We start from the raw sequence: 9144 nt of genomic DNA, 5'->3' as shown, positions 1-9144 counted from the left end.
TAAATATTATACCAAAATAAATTTTTGTATAAATCGAGTTTGACTAAGTGCAACAAAAAGCTTCCAACAAACATAAAACTAACTTTATAGTTGAAAATGTAGGCAAACCTCGATATATCTACTGAATACATCTGCGTCACCTTTTCGATTTTAGAAAATTTTCTTTTTCTCAATATTTGTCTGTTTATATTCACTTATAAAAGCAATAAAGAAAAAAAAAAAATCTGGTGGTGGTGTAAAGTTATTATAAACCTACATTCAATTAGCTAAATACAAATACATAAACAAAATTGCACAAGTAAGAATGATATAATAAAAAAATATATATATATTAAACTAATATCTACTCAATCGTACATAACTAAGAACTATAACTAACAAACTAAGAATACTTAAGAACATGTAAATAAGATAGGTTGTCACACCGTGAGAGAGAAGAAGTACGTGTCAAGGTAAAATAAATGTTTTAATGCTGGAATAGCTTGTAGAGTATTCTAGTATGATTGAGTCTACGTTAAAAGGATAGCTTATTGAGAATGTGCGTCGAATACCACTATGATTATATTGCTAAAATTAATTAGAGTTAAAGGGAACTATTCTATGCCCATCCTAGACGATGTGATAGCTCGACTCATAGGCTAAGCTTGTTTGTTTTCACTCGATTTGACTTCAGGGTCTACTACCAAGTCCCTACTTCAGTGCTTAGTATACACCTAACTTCGTTTGTCTTTCATATGGTCAATACAATCATGATACCATTTGACTAGCACCGGCTGTCTTTCAGTGAATGATAAATATAATCTTAGGGTCAGATTGTTTCGGTTAGGTTAATTAATAGTGAGGATTGGCTGCATACACTGCAGCTTTGTACAGACTACAGAGCTTTGTAGGACCTTAACAGGGCTTAAAAGATAACTTATTAATAAAAGATAATAAGTTGTTTCGTTACCTTAAGTCAGATAAAAGAAATAAGCATGTGTTAAAAGCGTTCAAAGCGTTATGAAGGTCTTCCCTACCCTATTGCTAAAGCAGATATGCCATTTCTTACCATTCATGTACCCTTCGTAAAGTCAATTAGCACATGCTCGTTTTTGTAGAGGGTTGCACAAAGTTTTGTTTTACTAAGCCCGATAGCAATACCAACCTCTTAAATGGGATAAGAGCTCTAAGGCAGTATTATGAGTGACGAAGGTAACCATTTCACTTCTCACACATTAACTCTATTTTGCTTGAATAGGGGCACAAAGCATACCCTTATCGCAGTAGGAAGTTCTAGGTTGAATGGCAAAGTAGGTACAGGGGTACAATCTTACCATTCTCGACTCCTTAGAGGCAATGACGGCGAAATATGGTGGAAAGAATTGGCAAATTATTAGGATTAACATTCTGGAAATATTCAGTGGGGACTGAATAACACCATCCAGATAACGACCGCCCGCGCCGGCCGGTAGGACACCATCAGAGGTACTGTCTCAATGCTGTTTCCAAAGGCGCTGATGAAATGATGATGAAAGAACAAACGACTTTATGCAAAAGGGTTAACTTATTAAGATAACTCAATCGTGTATAATGCTATGGATACATATTGCTTATGCCTTGAGGTGAATGGATCGGTTACCAGTAGTAACTTATAATGAGGATTGATTAAAATATAGCAAAAAAAAAAAAAAAAAAAAAATTTGATAAAAGTTGGTTCTATTTGGTTTTAGTTTACAATGTTTTATGTTCAAGTTTTGTTTTGTGTGTTTTATAAGCGCTTGATGCATAAAACTACAGACAACCATTTTTCTATTGTTGCAGATTAGACACGAGAATCGATCGGATCGTGTCTTGATGTAGCTGGAATCAGGGACGAGAATCGATCGGATCGTGCCCTGATACAGCAAAAACACTAGAGCCAGGCACGAGAATCGATCGGATCGTGTCCTGGAACTTAAATAGAGAGAGAGAGTATGATGCCCACTGACTGCCACAAGTAAATCGATCGTCTTGTTGGCATGTCTGTAGGGTTTCCCCTGATAAATCGATCGTTCAGGGGATGAGTCGTAATGGGTTATTCGATTAATTGATCGTTCGGATCCCAAATATAATGAATACATTTATGATGAAAAACATTTATCGATCGTTGTTTTTCTTATCAAGTCGATTTATATAATGTTTATGAAGTAGTATGAATAATATTATATTTATATAATTATAAAGGTATAATAGGTCTAGAAAATAATCTTTACCTATATTATTTACTAAAATATTGATGGTTGTGGTTGTTTTGTTAGTTATATTAAACTCCAATGTATATGTAAATATATAGTAAGATGATAATGGATGTTTATAACATATTTTGGTACTCAATTGTTAAAATTATGTCAAGATTGAAACAACTGGCCAAGTTCCGATTGTTAGGATGCCTCCTGGCGACATGTGCGAGGGCGCACACGTTGTCAGGACGGTCGATTGTTAGGATTTAAATTTAAATAGCATTATAATTTCCACTTCTTTGTTATTTTTTTAATTTAATCTTATTTTTGAACGAGACGATCGGTTGTCATTCTCCGATTGGTTAACGCCGGTAGACGCATAACGGCGGGAACCAATCAAATTGCTTGGATTCTACCTGGACGCTAGGAGTTTTGGCGGGAAATTGGATTTTGTCTTGGCGGGTTGGATCGTTCTTTGAGAGAGTTATGAAGTGAATTGCGAGGTTGTAAAACGATAAGTTCATATTGTCATAGTTTATAAAGTAAATTAATAAAGTGATATTTGTATGGTATGTTTATTTGCATCTTTTCGTGGCCTCATCGCTATCCTACTAAAGTTTATAATACATATAACTCGGCTCAATCGCGTGTCTGCTAGCAATTTATATGAACGTAATGCAGGAGCCACGTCTAGACGCCGTGCACTGGTAAAGATTAAAGATTTCTTACAAAGCAAAAAAACACTCCAAATTGTATATTGTTTCTTTGGAAGATTAAAATATTTATGATCTATCTTAATTTGATATGAATTTTGAGTAACTGAAGAAATCTTACAGTTTAATGAATAATTTATTTATAAACACGCTCAAGTTTAACGCCAAGCATCATCATCAGCCGATTCACATCCGTCCATCCATTACTAAACACAGGACGTGTTTAGCAATGGGATCCTCTCTAATATAACCTTAACGTTATTAATTACAATACTATTGCTACGATTCCAATTTTCCAATTCATTTGTAGATAAGTAAACTGAAATGCCTATGATCATATTAATAACTAGCGGACCCCCGCGACTTCGTCAGCGTATGAGTCAATCGAGAAGCTAGAATATATCTAATGCTAACATCATAATCATCGTGGGTAGCTATGTACCTACTGTTATTTTACGTGGTATTTTAGTTGATACTTACATACATACATCCATCCATACATCCATCCTCACAATCTTTCGCATTTATAATATTAGTAGGATGGTACGCATGCATTCGATCGCTGTCCCATACGCGTTGCGACTAACAGTTATTTGTGCAGTGTTATGTTCTTTATCTCCGACAATATTTATCAGATCCTTATTAAAATAAGACCATACATGCTTGATAGTATACACTTTCAAATAAAAATAGAATGATTAAAATCGGTGCAAATTTAACAGAGATATTAGATAAAATTGATGAGTTTTCATCCAATTTCCCGGAGGAAACTTATTGTTTATCGGGATAAAAGTAGCCTACGAGTATATGACCCGGAATACCAACTACCATTATACCAAGTTTTATTTGAATCCGTTCAGTAGTTTTCACGTGATGCCCGGACAGACAGACAGAAAGACAGACAGACAAACAGACAGACAGACAAAAATTAATTAAAAATCTGTTTTGGACTCAGTATCGGTTATAAAGCTTCCCCCGGTCAAAATTTTCAAAATATATTAAATGTACAGAAATCTTTCAGTTACAGTTTTATTAAAAGTATAGATAAGTACATCTACACTCCTTCAAAAAGTCTTCAAAGGAAAATGTCAATGAATTCAAATAGATTTCTGTAAATTTTCATTTCAAATCCAAATACAAAAGGCTCATGCTAGAAATTATCTCGTGTCACAAAATATAAAGGTCCGAAAGCTTCTATTAACCTAGAAACCTCTGCGAGGCTCGCTCACTACAGTAGTGTGCCGTAAATGGATTTGATAGTAACTAGATCGAGAGACATTAGCGTGACATTAAGGCTTATGCCTACGGTATCTACTTACATAATCGTACACTGCATCTTGCATAAATACTACATAGCTTACATACTTGTGTGTATTTCAACCTCTCATACTACAAAAATCCACAATCCAAATGATTCGAAGCAAATATTGCCTTATTTATTTATTTAAAAAAAATCTAGCTTTCGAAGTTGGTTTACGCTACATCACACTGACGGACGTATGACTAATAACCCCGTATATGTTTTTTTTTTTATAAAAAATAATTGATGGACCAAGGTTACCTCACTTACTGACTGCTTACCTGATAGCTTACCTGATAGCACCCTGCAAAGTGGTGCACTGTTTATAACCATCGCTTATAAACAGTGCACCACTTTGCAGGGTATGCAAAGAACACATCCTGAAAAGTGTTGCCCTGTGTCACCCTCATGTGCCTGTTATTACACCGCCAAGCTCTCCCTTCAGACCGGAACACAGCATTGCAACAATGCTGCTTAGCGGCAGATATAAGCATGGCCGTAGTACTTTTACGGACGAGCTCTGCCGCAAAAAGATCTACTAATACCTAACAAATAGCTTTAATACTACAACAACCTATTTATTAGTGGTATGACTACTATACTCCCTAACATGTTAGCCCGCTACCATCTTAGACTGCATCATCACTTACTACAAGGTGAGATTTCATTCAAGGGCTAACTTGCAGTGGAATTTACAAAAAGCTCTACAGTGTGACACTAGCAAGGAATAAACTAACTATAACGCGCTTTAAAAAGTTAATTCAGCTAGTTTACTTAGTTGTAAAGATAAAGATTTGAAAACTTTCCTTAAAAATATACTTTCTTAACACCAATAAATTATAGATAGGAAGAAACAAGATCATGGCGCTGAACTGAAATGAAACTGATCGAGCAAAAAATACCAAATAAATATAACTTTTGTTGTTCAACTTACTACACATCACGATTTAAGAGATGAAGCCCGCTGACAGACAGACAGACGGACGGACAGCCAGACAGCGGAGGCTTATAGTAATAAGGTATCGTTTGCACCCTTCAGGTACAAATCGATATATCCGTCTCATGGCTACTTTGAGCGACGTGCAGACAAGCAAATTTACCAATTGCGTCGAGAATTAAAATAAAATAAAAATCGCAGATATGAACAATCAAAAAAGGTTCACTGTTTTATTTATGACCCTTTACGATGAGTAAAAGTCCTTGTCCCTCGCTCCATACATTTTTGTACGGTCTCCATTATTGGCTAACAACAAGTCTTATTCATTGCATCGTACCTATAGAAATCCCAAAATTGGGAATGTCACAATGGGCTCGTTTCGTTGATTGCGCCAGGCGCGACCCGATTTCATTGTACTCCGTCATTCCTTACTTACATAGACTCCTACAATTCAGACTATCAATTTCTACAGAACTCATGTCATGATGGATGACAAGTGGATTTCGTAAAATGTCGTTTACCATTCTTCGTCCATTTTTACGTTCTTTGTAAGTATTTCAATAGTTCTCTAACGCCCTTTGCCTACCTGCTCGTCTTTCATGTCATTATCTTTAAATAATGTAGGTAATAAGATAATAAATTGATTTTCCTAAAATTCTAGCTCAACAATATCTAACTAATATTTCAAATAATACTAGTGGTCCCTCGCGACTTCATCCGCGTATAAGTCAACCTTAAAAGATAGACATGTGCTGTCCCGGGTTTTTAGAACTTTGTCATACATGATTTTATCGATACTTTAACTCTCATACTCTTCAGCTTTATATTTTAGTAAAAGGTTAAAAGTCCTGATATTATAAGCCTTTCCATTTGTTGGGCAGACAAATAGACTAACACAGACAGACACTAATCTGTAATATACGACCCGCAATGTGCATTTTCACGTAAATTTACGCCTACATTCTTCTTGTTCTTCGAATGCCATTTCATTCTTTGACTGAACGAGTCAGTTCAGAGATCAGTTCTTTAAACTTCTCCTAGTCCATGTCTAAACGGAATAGTACTCAAACAGTCTTGATTCCAATCAATTCCTATATATTTTGTGGCCAGGTCTTATTTTGCCACCCAACCCCTCTTTTCCTGCCATCTTCCCCACCATTATCGTTTGTAGCAGGCGGTACCTATCGTGTCGTGGTGTAGGTACGAGATTATGTACGGATCTAAAAGGTTAAAAGATTTCAGTGTTTCTCAGTGAGGTAAAAATCTTGGCAACGTGTATAAACTACTACAGTTACATGCGCTTACGCTCAATGATCAAAATTTTGACTGGTGGGAAGCTTGGGCCTTGCTATTTGCCAACCTAGCGCTAAAGACTTGCCGCCAAGCGATTTAGGTTGCGGTATGATTCTACGAGACCTTTATATCTTACACTGCATCATCACTTAGAAACAGGTGAGATTGCAGTCAAGGACAAACTTATAGAGGAAGGGTAAAAATGCTTGATGCAAAGCAATGATGAGGTCTAGAATAACACTAACTTGTTTAGAGGAACCATCTATTCTTGCAATGAAGACATGCCACGCACCACATGTACGTAGACGCCACATGTGTTAAAACATCAGGCATCTTAACAAATTGTATAATACTGTAGACGAAAACAGTATCTGTAGACTATAGTATATTTGCTACCAGAAAAAAGATCTACGTGGCGATAAGGCACTCGCTACTTGTAAACGTGCATGTTTTCATATTCTTTTGTGCGGTATACAGTAAAACTTAATTCATTCATAAACTAAATAAAAACTTATAACAGCTTAAACTATTTGGTTGAATACCTTCATAATAGCCTCAAAAATAGAATTTTAGTTCCATAGCAATTTTGTAGTGCATTTTTAAATAACAATCCGGAAATCATGAACGAAACCTTGTTAAAAAAGCGAACTGTTATTTTTCTCTAACAAAGTTTCAGTTATCATAGTTGAATTGCGTACACTTATTTCACTATGGCCTACTTCCTGAACGCATTGTTGAATATATTTTCTCTTTCTCGTTATCTCGTTGCTATTCATTCATTGTTTTCTGTGTTCATTAACAAATCTTTTTCGTAAAAAATTCAAGTATCCCATAAGAGATATACTTTACTACAAATTTCTTTCTCATATTTAACTAATTGATGTTTAGGGATAGTATGGCAGACTTTCATAGGAACTTTATACCCCCGTGTGTTAAGGTTAGAATTTTAAAACTACTTTTCTAGTAGTAACACCTTAGGGTGCTCAATGAATATTCTCCCATAGTTTCAAATTTCTATCTTCAGCTGTCAGGGCTTTAAGTTGCCAGTTAGTCAGTGGAACAAAGCCTGTAGGTATAAAAAACATAGGCACAGCATCAAAATTGGCCTAAGCTCTATAATTATTTCGCTTCAATGAGTAAGGAATACTTCGTAAGTAATTATGGTGTCCCAGAAGTAAATCATGTTACTATTAAGTGATCTTGGTCGAGCATATACACTATACGGCGGCTCAGTAAAATGTCATGTCTAAGTAGTGGAAATAATTTCAATGGATAGTTATGAAGATAAAGATTGTTTATTCGGTGCCAAGAAACATTCTCCGTTAGTGTAAATCACTGTTGCGGTCAGTCACACAAGCAAAAGTATAATTCTGAATATTAAATACATAACCTAGCTCATTGCTAATCCCGACAAAGTGGACAGACATCAAATAAGTCGCAGGGAGCCGCTGAACCCAAGCAGCCCAAGACCGTCGTATTTAGAACTCCCTACAAAAGGCTTCTGTCCAGCAGTAGACGTCAATCGGTTGATATGATGATGACAATGAATCTAGCTCGGCTGCCTATGTTAAAAAAAACTTATATTATCTATACTTATAATAAAACTGTAACTGGAAGATTTCTGTACATTTAATATATTTTGTAAATTTTGACTGGGGAATACTTTGTAATCGATACTGAGTACCTACAAACAGATTTTTATTTAATTTATGTCCGTCTGTCTGTCTGTCTGTCTGTCCAGAAATCACGTGAAAACTACAGAACGGATTTAAATAAAATCAAGTTTAGTGGTAGCTGATTTCCCGGGTCAATATATAGGATACTTTCTATCCCGATAAACAATAAGTTTTCTCCGGGATATGGGTTTAATTTTTTATCAATTTTACTTCATATCTCAATTAAATTTGTACCGATTTTGATCATTCTTTTTTTATTTGACAGTGTGTACTACCTAAGCATGTTTTGTCTAATTTTAATGAAGATCTGATGAATATTGTTGGAGATGAAGGCCATAATTCTTCACAGATAACAGCAAGTCGCAAGGTATATGGGACAACGATCGAATGCATGCATACCATCCTACTAATATTATAAATGCGAAAGTTTGTTAGAATAGATGTTTGGATGGATGGGTGTATGTACGGATGGATGTTTGTTACGCTTTAACACCACAACGAATGAACAGATTTGGCTAAAGTTTGTCAAATATACCTACAATATAGTCTGGAATAGCTCATAGGCTTCGTTTTATCCCGTAAGAGCAAACAGCTTCTATAGGATAGCATCGCTAATTTTTCCCCATCTGTGTTTCAAAATCCGCGCAACGGAGTTTTAGATTGACGTGGTTTTTTGGATAGGCACAATTGACGTATTTTATTTAAGCCGACTTATTCGCGGACGAAGTCGCGCGGGTCGACTAGTCTAGAATATATATAAGAAACATTCTACATAGATCACTTAAAACCTGCGTGTATGCTTAAACTAATATAGTATCACGGACAGATTTATTGACAAAAATACTTTGGGGCAATTTCCGAAATTACTCGGTTAATCTGTGAGCTAATATAACAAACTCCTGAAACGTGTATATGCAATTTAGCATAGGTAAATAATTGCAACATTTTTAAATCTCGTAGACTACGCATCCATTGGAGGCCGTCAGTTAATTATTATCTTAAACATTCTTGAGCATATCATTTGAAT

The sequence above is a fragment of the Pararge aegeria genome, chromosome 8, assembly GCF_905163445.1.
Source record: "Pararge aegeria chromosome 8, ilParAegt1.1, whole genome shotgun sequence".
Classification (NCBI taxonomy): domain Eukaryota; kingdom Metazoa; phylum Arthropoda; class Insecta; order Lepidoptera; family Nymphalidae; genus Pararge; species Pararge aegeria.
This window is presented reverse-complemented; position numbering follows the sequence as displayed.